This window comes from Saimiri boliviensis, chromosome 7, assembly GCF_048565385.1.
Source record: "Saimiri boliviensis isolate mSaiBol1 chromosome 7, mSaiBol1.pri, whole genome shotgun sequence".
NCBI classification, from domain to species: domain Eukaryota; kingdom Metazoa; phylum Chordata; class Mammalia; order Primates; family Cebidae; genus Saimiri; species Saimiri boliviensis.
In genome coordinates, this window is record NC_133455.1 from 81,138,620 (window position 1) to 81,154,216 (window position 15,597).

The 15,597-nt window shown below is 37.3% G+C and overlaps 1 protein-coding gene and 1 long non-coding RNA gene across 5 annotated transcripts in view; both read right to left on the reverse strand.

Moving 5' to 3' along the window:
* Nucleotides 1-15,597, reverse strand: part of GRIP1 (glutamate receptor interacting protein 1) — a 713,425-nt gene that overhangs the window by 589,726 nt on the left and 108,102 nt on the right. The gene's annotated exons all lie outside the window — the stretch shown is intronic.
* LOC141585144 (uncharacterized) overlaps nucleotides 12,016-15,597 on the reverse strand; it is an 83,589-nt gene continuing 80,007 nt past the window's right edge. Inside the window, exon 2 of the long non-coding RNA XR_012518479.1 lies at nucleotides 12,016-14,964. This is a non-coding gene — a long non-coding RNA (uncharacterized LOC141585144). The remainder of the gene's footprint in view (nucleotides 14,965-15,597) is intronic.

A 15,597-nucleotide genomic window follows, 5' to 3' on the forward strand; every position in this document is an offset into this window, starting at 1 on the left:
TATCTAACTGTTGTAATAAACGTGGAGCCTATGCTAGGCTGTTCTTGTTATAAAGAATTATCTGAGGCTGAGTAATTTATAAAGGAAAGAGTGTTTAGTTGGCTCACAATTCTGCAGGCTGTATAGGAAGCACGGTGCTGGCACCTGCTTAGATTCTGGGGAGGCCTCATAAAGCTTACAATGATAGCAAGGGGAGAAGTCCTCTCACATGGTGAGAGTGAGAACAGGAGAGTGAGAGGGGATGGGAAGTGCCACATATTTTTAAACAACCAGATCTCATGAGAACTCAACATACTATTGCAAGGACCGCACCAAGCCATGGGGCATCTGCCCTCATGACCCAAACACCTCCCATGGGTTCCCGCCTCTCTCACTGGGGATTACATTTCAACATGAGATTTGGGAAGACAAATATCTAACTATATCTGAGCCCAAGTGTCCCCTGCAACTATGAAATCCTTTAAAAGAGAAGTTTGGCTCAAACCTCCATTCTGCATCCTATGAAAAAAATCTAATATCCTTCTCAATATTTTAGCACACATTGGAGTCTTAGGTGCTGTGGCCCCTATTTCCCACGTCTGCTAAATTCTCATCCATACATAGCTCAACACTGGGCAGCTATTCTTTTCTTCAACCTCAGCACAGACCCAGACCCACAATTCCTCGATTCCTCCCCATCCTTCTTCCTGCTATGCAGTTATTTACAGCTCTTGCACTTAGCACAAAGCTTGGTGGTGAGCAGGAGAGATTACTGCCCAGCACTGCCCAGTCAACAACTTAATGTTTTTTTAAAAGACCTTTCTATTTCGTTCCTTTTCAAGAATTCTCATAGGGCCATTCTACCTGGGTCGCTCATTATTTGCTTGCTCTTCTCTCCCCCTTTACTTCCCACAATGTGCAAGAAAATTCTAAATTATTTCACTCTCTTATTTAGGGCAATTTAGTTTTCTCCAGGCCTATCTTATCAAATCAATTCCAGGCCCAGCTTTGGATAACCTAAACTCGGTAGAGAGCCTGAAATTACAGACTTTCCTTAAAAATGATCAACAATCCCTAGGTAGCAGTTGTGGTTCTAAATAATGACATTTTTCTATTACAAATATATTCAAATATATTCTCTAAATGATGAACATCAATTTTAAACAAGAGTTAGGCTAAATGTATTACAATGACTTTCAAACAGTAGTACCAGGAGTTTATTATTCTTTATACATTTTAATATAGTTATTCTCAAATTTTAGCCAGCATCAGAATCAACTAGAGGACTGGCTAAAACACAGATTATAGGGCCCCCTTACCAGAGTTTCCATGTCAGTAGGTTTGGAAGGCTGCACTGCACACACACATCCCAGATGTTGTTAATATGTCCCTTTAAAAACCAATGATTGGGCCAGGCACAGTGGCTCACACCTGTAATCCCAGCACTTTGGGAGGCCAAGGCGGGTAGATCACCTGAGGTCAAAAGTTCAAGACCAGCCTGGACAACATGATAAAACCCCGTCTCTACTAAAAATACAAAAAATTAGCTGGGCATGGTGGCAGGAACCTGTAATCCCAGCTACTTTGGAGGCTGAGGCAAGAGAATCACTTGAACCTGGGAGCTGGAGGTTGCAGTGAGCCAAGATCGCACCACTGCACTCCAGCCTGGAGAACAGCAAAATGTCTCAACAAAAAAAAAAAAAAAAAACAATGCTTAACAGTTCTCATCCCCATCACCTGAATCTTCTGAGGGCGGAAGGAAGCTCATCTCCATGCTTTTATCACATAATGGCTAGAGCTTTCTGCTGAAAGTGTAGGTAGCAAATACTTTCACCTGTCCCCCTTCAGCCCACATACAGTGATGAATCATCCTCTTCCCACAGATTTCTACTTCTACTTCCTGGAAGATCTGCTGAACGAGGACTGGTGTGGTCTGCATATTAATCATCCCTCCCAGACCCCTGTCATCATAGTAGCAATAAGGATATGCTCAGGCCGTATATTATAAATGTGAAACCATTTAGAAGATGACGCTCATTTTCTAGTCCCTTGGTTTCTCTTTAATCACTGTGATTGTTGCTGATTAATCCTGAATGCTGGTGGGAGAGAATATGTAAAAAGAGTAAGAACTTTGAAGGACATGAAAACAGTTGATATAGTACATGCTGCTTCATGTGTTTAGCTTATGGATGTGACAATAATTTTTAAACTCTTCTGAGCAGGTGGCAGATGGGTGACTTCTGGCATAGAAAAGATTAATGCTCTGATTTGATGGCTGCTTCCGCAATACCATCAGCAAGGCATTGTGAACAAGAATTCCAACCAAAATTTTAGCCACTGTTCAGCATCTTTTCACCAGTAAAACTTCTCCTGCAACAGGGTATTTCTGCAGGATTCCTTAAATTTACCAACCTCATCAATAACCAAGTACAAGACACAAAACCACAGATAGTGACAGGCTCCTTAAGCAACATTTGCAACTGAAATTAAGGAACCACCTTCATGTCCCAGTGCATGAAGGGGAGTTGCCTCTGTACTATCTTTTTCCTGCTTCCTCCATCACATATTTAGTTATTTACAGAGCCATCTTTGAGGATGTAGGACCTCGCTGCTTATAAGACTCCTTTAAAAAGTGGGTTCATCTGCTCAGCATGTCAGATCACATCAAGATATACAAGCTATTCCCACCGTAGCAGAGAAAGCTGAAAACCTAAAATCAGATAATGTGTTTCAAACATTCCGAAGGCCAAGGTTTAAATAAAGTTTATATTCAAAGAAGGATTTAGAAAACTGATTTTTTTTTTTAGTTTACTAGAAATATTTTAATGCTCTAAACTACCATTACATATCCTTCTGGTGGAGCATAGATTTTTATAATCCATTCTTAAATATTTTTTAGTCACGTTCTCAGACACTGGGTTTGTTGAATATCCCTTTGTTTTTTCTTCTGGTTTATTCTTCTCCACTTCATTTAGCTAAATGACCTGGGGCATGAATATGCTTCAGAATTCTTGACATGGAAATTTATTATTCAGTCCTCAGATGTTACTGGGAAGATACCGTGTCTTAAGGACCGTGTTATACAAAAGGATACTCAAGATGAATGAGCAATGAAGAAGCTCATGGGCCGGCTCACAGAAGATTATGAGCTGCTTCTTCTGTCGTGAAGAAGCTCATAGTCCAGGATGGGAAGACGTATGTGGCAAGACGACCTACTGTAAAGCAGAGTGCAGAAACAGAGGAATAAATATGGCACACGGGAAACATGAGGCAAGGAAGAGCTTACTTTGCCCAAGAAAATGAAGAAAACTTCAAAAGACGGCTTTGAACTGGGTTTCGAAGGATACATAGGTAAACGGAAAAAGAGAAAGAAAGAGAAAGGAAAGACCCTTATAGAGATTCTATCTTTTCTTCAATTTGCACTTGGAACAAATTCCTAATTTCCTACCACAGAAAAATGGAGTTGTAGAATTTCATTTTATGAAATTTGTCGTATGTCTAACAAATTGTAGGATTTTATTTTACACCTACTTTCACTTTCATTTTAAATCAATATTAGAGAATCTTGGTTATAAATTACTAAAGATGTGCTACAGCTAAAAGTCTAAACTAAAAGCACATAGTGGTGCTGACAGGGAGAGGAAATTAAGGAGCAGAAGAACCTTATCTCCAATTCGCTGTTATTTCCCATTTCTCCTACCAAATTGCCTAATAAAACTAATTTAAATTAATCAAAAGCAAGCAATTGCTTAAATTTTGTTGAGAATGTTTTGTACAGGAGGTTTTGCATCTTTAAGAAAATAACATGAAGAGATAATTATGGGCATCCTATACCAGAATTTTAAGTTATTCACTACAAAAAAAAAAAAGAAGCTGTTGGGCAGAGGGAGTATGTAATATTAATCTAGTTGCACCTGATTCCTAGAGAATAAAATGTTGAGAGTTTTCTATAAAGGTTTTCATTCTTCTGATTGGAAGAAAACCATTATTCTGCAGTTTTACTCTGAACAACTAAGCTGAGAAGTCAAATGAGAGGTCTGTGTATAATTAGCTCTGATAGCCTGCATGATGTGAATACAAATCTGTGGCTAAGATGGGACTTGGCAGGCCCAACAACTAATGGTCACAGGGAATAGATAAAAGGTGAATTAAAGATGAATTTTTAAATGTATCCATTTTCTCTTTCTTTTAAAATCTTTTCTAAAAGAATGATTTGTCTTATTAAAGTTAAACTGTCATGATGACAAACTGTCTTATTTTAAAAAGTAGACATAAAAGTGCATTAAAGCTAATCACCATTCTCTCTCTGATGGGCCATGGTATATCACTGATCTGGTGTTTTCAGCACCCCTCAAAAGTTGACTACAAATCTAAGATTTTAAACTGACAACATTGAAAGCTATTTCCTTTCAGTGTTTCCACTCTCATATTTGTCTTTCTCTATTTAAAACTCCATCAAATCATTATCAAAAACTTTGTGATCTTTCTGACTTAGAGACTGAAAGCCAAATTTAATGACCATGTTGCATTCCATGATTTCAGATACAAAAATAAAGGGGATTCCAAAACAGCTAATAGTTCTCATAATTAATATTTCAAAATGCTAGCTAGTGTACAGTTTATACTAGTATACAATTTATCATTGTAATACAATTTAGTGTATTAACGTTCTTATATTCTAAATAAAAAAGTATTCTAGACCCTCAAAAACATTGTTTTCTGTAGTTAAAATATTTTTTAATTAGAAAACCTATATCCACTTTTAATCCATTTATTACTCAGTTTTAACATGTATATCTATTAAAAGTCACAACTCTAAAAATATTTTCTAAAATAAATTTTTCACAGCTGTGAAATTAAATGAGTTCTAATCAATATTAATAAGTAAAATAAAATAGCATAAAATAGAAAAGATCAGAAGATAACAGAATAGAAACCAATAGAATATGCTGCATATAGCAATGGAAAATATTAATGCCTAAAGTTTGTGTGTGTGTGTGTGTGTGTGTGTGTGTGTGAATACTAGATCACAAGGTAAACCAGGTCATAGCCAAAAATCTGAATCACTGTTCTAAGACACATTAATATTTAATTTTATTACATTTATTAATAAAAAAGTATTGAATATTAAAAAGTACATGGTCATTCATTTTTGTATATTTGAGACAGTGGTCAGTGTGTAGGTTGGTCATTACGTTCATCCTACAGGATAAAAGAAGTTGCTTCTGAAGAAATTGCTACGATGTGTTGCAACGAAAGATCAACCACCTCAACACCTGCCATCTGGAAGAAAAATGTGCAAATATTTGAGTATTTTTGGCTTCCATTTAGTCATTTGACCTTCATTTATCTAGATCTACTTTATACAAGCACCATGTTAGGCAATGGGAGGAAAACGATGAACAAAAAGTCATGATCCCGCCGTCAAAGAGCTTACAGTTCAGCAAATATTCATCAAATAAACTTACAAATAACATTGAATTTTAGCTGTGTTAAATGCTATGAAGTGTTGATAAAAACATGACTCAATTATATTAATAATAGAATGTAAAATCTTGTGATATAGTAATATTTTACTGATATTAACAATATTTAAGTGGTATTAATTTCTTTGAGGATTTAAACTGAGAACTTAAGGATGAGAAGTAGTTAACTAAGTGAAGTACAGGCTGGGAATAAGAATATTCCAGGTGGAGGAAATAGCGGCACAAAGGCTCTGTGGCAGGAGGCAGCAGGGCACATTTCCAGGAACCAGAAGCATGAATATATGGCTGTAACAGAGACCATGAGAAGAAGCACCTTGTGACATGAGGCGGGAGGGGTCAGTGAGCACCAGACCATACAGGAACATGTAGCCTTCTTAAGGATTTTCACTTAAAAAGTGGAACAATACACAGTCATATTTCTGGTTTAAAAAGATTGCTCTGGCTGCAGTGTGAATAATGGTTAAGTGAGTATGTGAAAAACTAGTCTGGAGATTATTCTAGTCCCTAACAGCAATCCTTGTTGTAGTCCACTTGCAAGACTCAACTGGCTTAGCCTTGAGTGTCTGGCGAGGTACCTGAGTGATGAAGAGACTTGGACAGATTTGACAGCCATCAGGGAGTAACACAAACAGGTGACTGGGTAGACTTGAAAGGGTAAGTAAAAGGGAGGTGCTCTTAGGTTACCTCCTAGGTTCTATGTTACAGACCTCATGGACAGTGATGATGAGGAATGGAGGTGCCCTAGAGGCAAAGGGAAGATATTTGGATAGTTCAGAGGAACACCAGTATCTGAGCTGAAGATTCTAATTTTGAAATTAATAGCATATTGCCAGAAATTGATGATAGAATGAGGCATAGACAAGATACTTTAGAAAAAGAGTGTAAAGTGAGAAGAGGAGAGGGCAGGAAAGAAGCAGGGAAGGAAAGAAGGTCAGAGGAGGGAAAGAAAGAAGCACCAGGATTGAGCCTTGAAGGACTGCCTGATGAACAGCTGAGCAGAGCAGTCACAGAAGGAGCAGCCAGAACATTTGATGGCCAAAGCCAACGGAAGAGCCAGTTTCAAGAAGAGAGTGGCCATCAGGGGGAATGCTAGTGAGAGACTAAACAAGAGGAAGTCTAAAAGTATTATCTGGATCTTATATATTGAGGTTATCAGAGATCCTGGTAAACTATAAACATAAATAGATTATGTCATTAAAGCACTGGCTAAGTTTCTCCTGTATAAATGTCAAGAGTTTCAAAACTTGAGATTATAAATAAAAATCACATGCAGTATTGCTTATAAATGCCTTATTATTGAGATCCAATTAAAGAGTAAACAATAATCTTTTTATAACAAAAGTATAAATACCACCATCAGAATTTGTTCATTTTTCTCCTTATTGATCATATCACCTTGCTCCTAGCTATGTTAAAATAGGACTTAAGAACAAAATATGAATCGCAGAAAACATTTACTTTTTTTTTAACACAAAACATGATATTTCATCTCAATAGGGTTCAAATTTCTATGACTCAATATATTCAACATCTTTCATGACCACAATTCAATCTGATTTGACATCTCATTAAAAACACTCTCTTTTTGCTGCTGGATGAATGATTTCATAAATTGCATACATGATCCAGGCCTAGAATACTGAAAGGAACATGATTCTGATGAATAAACATATTCTGTTTTTAGTCATTTTTTATTGTGCACACTTGCAAAATTATTCAAGTTTACGATTAGAGTTACATGAGGACTTTTAAAAATATTCTACATAGCTTGACTATGTCACACATAGATATTTAAATTTCAAAGCTTGTTGTGTATAGCTGCAACCCAAATCAGAAGGGAAATGTTATAATGAAGTAAAATTTTTAAACATAGAAATTGTACCATATCTCCAAAGAAATCATTCAGCCAGCAACAAATGGAGAATGCCTTTTAATTTAAAACAAAAACAAAACAGTCATGTACTCAAGGATTTATTTTGTCAATATTTATTGAGTGTCTACCATTTGTCACAAGTGTGAAAAGGAGAGATATAATCCAGATGAGACAAAAACTACGATTATGCAAAGGTTATGAAGGAAAAGGACAAGGCAGGCAGAGTTGAACAACTGGAAAGGCCAGAGGATGATGACGGTAATGGTGACTCCAGCAGTCATCATTCATTCAGGACTTACTGCTTAGCAAGGCACAAAAGCACCCGGTAAGGATTATCTCACTTGATCCTGGCAGCAACCTGTGAATTGGGTGGCAATGCCATTATCTCCATTTTAAGATAAGAAAACTAAAGCTTAGAGAGGCGCCTTGTTTTTGTTTGTTTTTAGCATAAATCACAATGCTCATAATGGTTATCCTTGAGACATTTGGAAAATTTAAATTCTGCTCAGCAAAATAATAGAGAAGGCAGGCTTTTAGAAACGCTATCACCAAAGTATGGATATAATTCTGTTCCTGCTCTGATGCTCACGGGTATTAGTGGTTTCTTATGAGGACTCCTGTTCTCACCAAGGATGACAGATGAAAGAGGCAGCACTATAAAAGATTAGGGAAAATGTGGGAAAAAAAGGAGATAAAACTGAATAACACTGAGTAACTCTGTATCAGCTACTAAATGACAAGCCAAAGAGTGTTTATCAGATACAGACACACACACACACACGTGCATGCGCGCGCGCGCACACACACACACACACACACACACACACACACACACACCATCTATAACCTAAACAATAAGGATATGGTCTTTCTCAGCTCCTCTAGTAAAATTTCATACTCAAAATCTGGTATCTTGTTTAGCAGACTTCAACAGTTCTTTCCAACCCCCAAAACTGTTAAAAAAACATATTGCCAAAACCCATCTTATTTGCAGCTGTCACAACACTTCTCTGAGAATTCTCCACTGACTCCTCTGCACAGAGTTCACATTTCTCATACTGGATTTCAAGGCCTTCTCCTCATGTGGACTTTGCCTTTATCACCTCTCCTACTTTTATTTTCCACTATCAGTGGATCTGCCTAGTCCATCTAAATCCCTTCTGTCTCATCGCTTCCCTTCTCCTACTTCTTTCCTCATGACATCGCTATTAGGTTCCATCTTCTCAGAACAACTTTGTAAATCTTAACTGCCACTCTCACCAATAAAAAATTGCTGCAGAGTTCAGCAATATTTGGGAAAACAAACTCATTTGTACTAATTGGTATACAGAAATGAGTTTCAAGTTATTTTAGCCACACAGTCCTTTTGTGTGTAAAATTTCTCCCAGAATCCAGCCACTTAGGACTAGATCCCTAGGAGAAAGATAAATGTCTGGTTGTGGCCAACTGTTCTGGGGTCCCATCTCTGCCTCAACCACACCGGTTAGCTAGTAGTTCTGGGGTGGGGAGACCATGAATCAGTACCAAAAACACAGCCTAATCATAGAAACTTATCCTAAGTCAAATTCAATATGCAGAACCCCGAAAAGTATCTAAAGAATAATTTGCAATCCACTTTCATCAGACAGTAATGTCAACCATTCAATATGGAACAACATTTGTTAAGCACCTACTATGTGCCAGACACCGATTTTAGCACTTGAATGGGATCAGTGAATGCAATGATTCCCCTTCCTTGATAAGTCACAATCTGACAGAGGGAGGACAGACATTTAAAAAGCACATAATGAATATGTAAAATATATAATTTATTTATTAGAAGGAGATACGTGCTACGGAAGAGGCAGGGTGGGAGGAGGGGAAGAGAAAAGGAGATTGCAAGTTCCAGGAAGAAGGACTAAAGGAAGACAGGCATGCTGCACTTGCAAAGAGGGTAGCCAAAGAAGGCCTCATTGATAAAGTGTCACTCAAGCAAATCCCCAAAGGAAGTGGAGGAATTAGCCATGAAAACATTAGAGGGGGTGGTGATATCCAGTCTTAATTGATATCTTTTCATGAACAACTTAAAATGTGTCATGTAAATTGCTAAATTAGTTTGCATTACAAATATTATAAATAAACCATCAGAGGTTGGTATTATTATTGTTTCACCTATGAGGATACTGTGACTGGAGCAGTGGAATCACCTAGAGGGCTTGTTAAAACAGATTGCTGAGCCTGACCACCAAAGTTTTAAATTTGCTAAAACTGGGTTTTAGCCTGAGAATTTGCATCTCTAACGAGTTCTTAGGCCCTGCTGTTACTAAGCCCTGAAGCCCAAGCCAAGCATCACTGGTTTAAAAGAGATAATCTCCACAAGACCTTTCTTTCTCTAAAAGTTCACATTCTGGTCTAAATTATATACTCCCTCTTTCAAATAATGGGACCTTCATCCAAATATTTCCATTTATCATCCACTTGAAACTTACAAACAAAATATATATTATAGTAGATATTACTTTTTTTTTTTTTTTAGTTGGAGTCTCACTCCTCTTGCCCAGGCTGGAATGCAGTGGCATGATCTCCACTCACTGCAACCTCCGCCTCCGAGGTTCAAGAGATTCTTCTGCCTCAGCCTCTCCAGCAGCTGGGATTACAGGCATGCACCACTATGCCTGGCTAATTTTGTATTTTTAGTAGACAGGATTTCTCTATGTTGGCCAGGCTGGTCTCGAACTCCTGACCTCCAGTGATCTGCCCACCTCAGCCACCTGAGGTGCTGGGATTATAGGAACGAGCCACTGTGCTTGGCCTCTATTACATCTTTTAATAAAAAAGGAGAAATACCTGATGTAGATGACAGGGAGATGGATGCAGCAAACCACCATGGCATGTGTAAACCTATGTAACAATCCTGTATGATCTGCACATGTACCTCAGAACATAAAGTATAATCATAATATATAATATATAATAATAACATAAAGTAATAAAAGTTGGAGTTCAATGTTTAAAAAAAGGATCGAGTAGTGATAAAATGAAAGCTCTACAAGGTTAAGCATATTATCGGTTTTATTCATTGAGTATTCTTAGCACACAGAAGAGCTTTTCAGTGAATTAATGCTATTATGCATCCTATATATTAAAACCTATTTATTTTACAATAATTTTGGATTTACAAAAGAGTTAGTTGTGAAGATAATACAAAGAGTTTCCATATGCCCTTCAAGCAGCTTCCTCTGATGTTACCATTGTAAATAACACTTATCAAAGCTAAAAAAAAAAAAATTAACATTGCTATAATACTATTAACTAACATTTAGGCTTTTTTAGAACTTTGCCAATTTTCCCACTAATGTCCTTGTCTACAGCATGTCGCATTAGTCATTGTTCCTGTTTCATGTCTTCTGGTCTTTCCTTGTTATGACCTTGACACTTTTGAAGCAAACTGATCAGGTATTCCATTGGAGGTCCCTCAATATGGGGTTTTCGCTGTTGCTGTTTTCATTAATAGGCTGGGGTTACAGATTTTGGGGTGTGGTGAGGTAAATTACCCTTCTCACTTCAACATACCAGGAGTAGATTATATCAACAGGACTTATCACTGGTGATGTTAAACTTGATCAATTGGTTAAGGTGGTATCTGCCAGGTTTCTCCACTGTACAGTTCCTACGTTTCTCTTTCTAGAACAGTGAATCACTAAGTACACACTTAAGGGACAGAGAATTGAGCTCCACCTCTTGGAGAGAGGCACATAAAAGACTGTAGACAGATGTTAAAACCACCACACAATTAATAAATGTTTGGGAGAGGAAGATATATTGAGGCTATGTACATATCCCACTTCTCCTTAAATTTTCTCCCAGGATAATGTCCTGTTTTTCCTTTCCCAGTCCCAGAAGCTGTTATTTGTCCTTTTATTAGAGAATGGTATTGAGAAACTATCTGGGCATTAGGTATGTTTATCACTACTACTGGGATGTTACTGCATCAAGGCCCCCTCAGTATACAAAGCTGTGCAATATGTGCATATGTACTAGCTGACATATCTGTATTTATTCCTGTTATCTATAACACACAGACAGATAACAGGAATAAATACAGATATGTCAGCTAATACATATATATGTGTGCAAACACACACACACACACACACACACACATATATATGCACAGATAGATAACAGGATGATATATATATATATATATATATATAACAAAACACGAGTCCCCACTGATACTTCTGAGTCAGTCAATACAGGGTCCACTCTAGCCTTCCACTGTTGCTTATTTTTAACGTCTTTCTCTGACAGTGAGAAACCTGGTGTCAAGGAGGGAACACAAAATTCCTATGATGTCCCCCATAAAATCCCTATGATGAAACCCTAATCCCCAGGAACTCACACTGTAACCGTATTTGAGATAGGGTCTTTAAAGAGGTAATTCAATTAAAATACAGTCATTAGGAAGGTCCCGAAACCAATATGACTGGTGTCCTAAGAAGAGGATATCAACACAGATACATATGGAGGGAAGACAGGTGAAGATACAAGGAGAATATGGTCATCTACAAGCCAAGGAGAGGGGAACACAGCCTTCCCTCATGATTCTCAGAAGGAGCCACCCCTGCCAAGCACCTTGATTTCAGACTGGTAGTGATTACAGTTAAATAATCAATATTGCGACATTATTGTTAACTGGAGGCCATACTTTATTCAGATTTTCTTAGTTTTAATCTAATACGTGTGTGTGTGTGTGTGTGTGTGTGTGTGTGTGTGTGTTTTCTGTTCCAGTATCTCATCCAGCTTTACACTCTGTATTTAGTCACCACATCTCCTTATGCGACTCTCAGCTATGGCAGTTTCTTAGACTTCTCTTGATGACTTGACGACAGTTTTGAGGGTTACAGGTCAGGCATCTTGCAAATGTCCCTCCATTGGGACTTGTCAGACATTTCTCTCATTATTAGACTGTGGTCACAGGTTCTGAAGAGTAAGGCCACAGAGGTAAAGTGCCATTTTCATCACATCATATTAAGAGCACCTACTATCAACATGAATCACCACTGTTGATATTGACCTTGATCACATGGCTGAGGTAATATCTGTCAGATTTCTTCACTGTAAACTTATTTTTCTTCTCTTTCCACACTGTACTCTTTGGAAGGAAGTCACTATGTTTAAACCACACTTAACAAGTGGAGATTTATATTCCATCTCCTTGAGGGTGCAGTATCTGCATGAATTATCTGAAACTTTTCTGCTTGGAAAATTTGTCTATAGTCCCCATTGACTTGTTTATTCAATTATGTATTTACCATACACTCATAAACATTTATTATATTTTTTGGATTATGATTATAATATAAAATTGTTTCATTGCTCAGTTTGTCCCAGCTTTGGTCCCTGGGAGCTCTTTGGCTTGTTCTTGTGTCTCTTTGAATGAAATATATGAATTTTGCTTGATTATTTATTTAATTACTCAGAGACAGGTCTCATTCTGTCACCCAGGCTAGAGTGTAGTGGTACAATTGTGGCTCATTACAACTTGGAACTTCTGGGCTCAAATAGTCTTTCCACCTCAGCCTCCTGAGTAGCTAGGACTACAGGTGCAGACCACCACACCTGGCTAATTTTTAAATTTTTTGTAGAGAGAGTCCCACTATGCTGCCCAGGCTGGTCTTGAACTCCTGATCCAAGCAATCCTCCCATCTTGGCCTCCCTAAGCGCTGGGATTAGAAACATGGGCCACCATACCCAGAACTTTTTGATTTTGAATACTTTCTTTGTGGGAATAAAAAAATTCTCCTCAATCTCTATGTTTCCTGTGCCAGCAGTAGAACCAGCTATTTCTTCAAGGAGCCCTGGTTTATTTTATTGAAGAATGGTATTAGGAAGCAAGATTTGGGTCCTAAGTATATTCTACATTTTTGACCTAACAATCTATCCTAAATACTTTCTTCATGTGAATAAATGTAAGATATCATTTTTAGAAGCACATAATATTCTACCATGTGGATAAACAGTAATATAATCTATTGATGGCAACTTATATTGTTTCTATGTATTTAGGTATTAAGAACAATACTGAGATCAACTTTCTGGTGTCAAAATCATCATACTGTAACTGGTTTTTTCCAGAAGATAAATTGCTAGAATGGGAAATAAAGAGTTTAGGGCTCCTGATGCATAGTCTGAAAGGGGCTTCCAGAGTCCCACCTGCAGAGAATGAGAATCGGGCACCCAGTTATCCCATGCACTCTCCAACGTCAGCTATCTACTGTCATTGTTACTTTTTAAAACAATTTCCTCCTAATGGATAAAACTTTCTTTGTGGTTATCATTTATTCCTAGATGGATGAACAACATCTTAAATTATGTCTTTGCCATTTGAATCCCCTTTTAAAAATGTTTTCTTTGCCCATTTTTTGATTGGTATCCTTTTTAATATATTGATATGTAGGAGTGCCTGCATATTAAAGAAATTAACTCTTTGCCTATTACATATTTAACCATCTTTCTTCAATGTATCATTTATCTCCTACTTTGGTTTATGGACTATTTCTTTTTTAGACAATAACTTTCATATTCCATATTCCATAATTTAAACTAATATATAGTTGTGTTAGTTTTTTGCTTACACCACATTTACATTTTACAATTTTGCTCATGGACTAAAAAATGTGTTTACTTTCACAGTTTTGCATTATGTGAGCCAATCTAAAAAAAAGCTGATGATGTATTCTTGATTCTGACACAGTCATGAAAGCACAGATTATGCGTCTATTAAAACTTATATTTTATGACAGGTTTGTCAGGTCTAATTTATGACTCAGACATATTTCTGGCTCAGTAGCCACAAATTATCTCCATTTGAATCTTTATGATATAGTACATTTTCTTGCCAGAGTACTTTTTCAAATATCCTGATACACTGTAATGAAAAACAACAACAATAAAACCCAGAAAACACACACCAAAAATTGATAAATGGAAAATATCATTTTGAAAAACAGTTTCAAATATATATGTATCTCTCTCCACTTTCTTCTTAGGCTAGTTTAATTTTTTTATTTTTTTCAATATTTTAGGCTAGCTTAATATTTTTACAAATACGTGATCATTTTTAGAAATGTACACATTCATGTTGTCATGTTTAATTTGCTTAATATAAGCATGCATACACAAAAATATAAAACTGATGTCACCATCTTCATTATAGTAGCATTATAATGTAAAACTTCAAATGAGGAGAGAAAAAAAATATATACATATATATATATATCCCTAAGAGTACAAAATAGCTAGGATGGTGAGGATCAGGAAGAGGTAACTGGGAACATTCTAGTCATGTGCAGAGACATGGAGGTAGGAAGAGATACATGGTATATTTAGGAAACAGAAGGAAGGTGAGCAAAGGGTCACACCACACAAGTTACCTAGTCTTGTTAAGGGTTTGGGTCCTTAACCTTCAAACAGATGGAAAAACATGCAAGTGGCTTGTTGACATTTACTGTCTGACTCTTAAGATCCTCTGAGTCATGTGGGGAATGAATTGCAGGGAAGCCAAAGTTCCTCAAGTTTAGGGTGGTGCTCACCAGTTGTCCAGGCATTAGATGATGATGGCTTGACCTGCAGTGGTGGGAGCTGTAAATACGGAGAGAAGGGAATAAATCTGGGGTAGGGTTGGAATGCAAAATCAACAACACTTAGCAATGGACTAGAAACATGAAGTGGGGGAAACGGATAGATGGAGGTACCTTATCAAGAGATACGAAACATCAAGAGCAGCAATGTGATAAGAAGATCAGCATCTGGACTTTTTTTGCTTTGCAATCTCTTTGAAATATCCAAGAAGACTTACCACTGGTACTCAGAAATTAGACCTGAACTGAGGTCATGAGTGTGTTAACATATAGGTCATAATTAAATCAAAGATTGTAAATGGGATTGCTTAGGGAAGGAGTTGTTTTGCCTCTCAGGGAATATCTGACAATATCTTCAGACATTTTTAGTTGACACAATTGGGGCAACTAGTGAAGAAAGGAGGCCAGGGAAGCTGCTAAACATCCTACAATACTAAGATCAGCCCCGACAGCCAAGATTACACAGACCAAAATGTCAGTAGTGCCAAGGCTGAGAAACCCTGGTACAGACTACAAAGGAAATGTGAGCTTTTAGGAATTTCACCTGAAGTCTTCTTCTCTCCTCCTTCCCTAGCTACTCTGACTCCCTCTTTATCAGCAGTCAGCTCCCCTCCCCTGTGAAGAAAGGACCTGA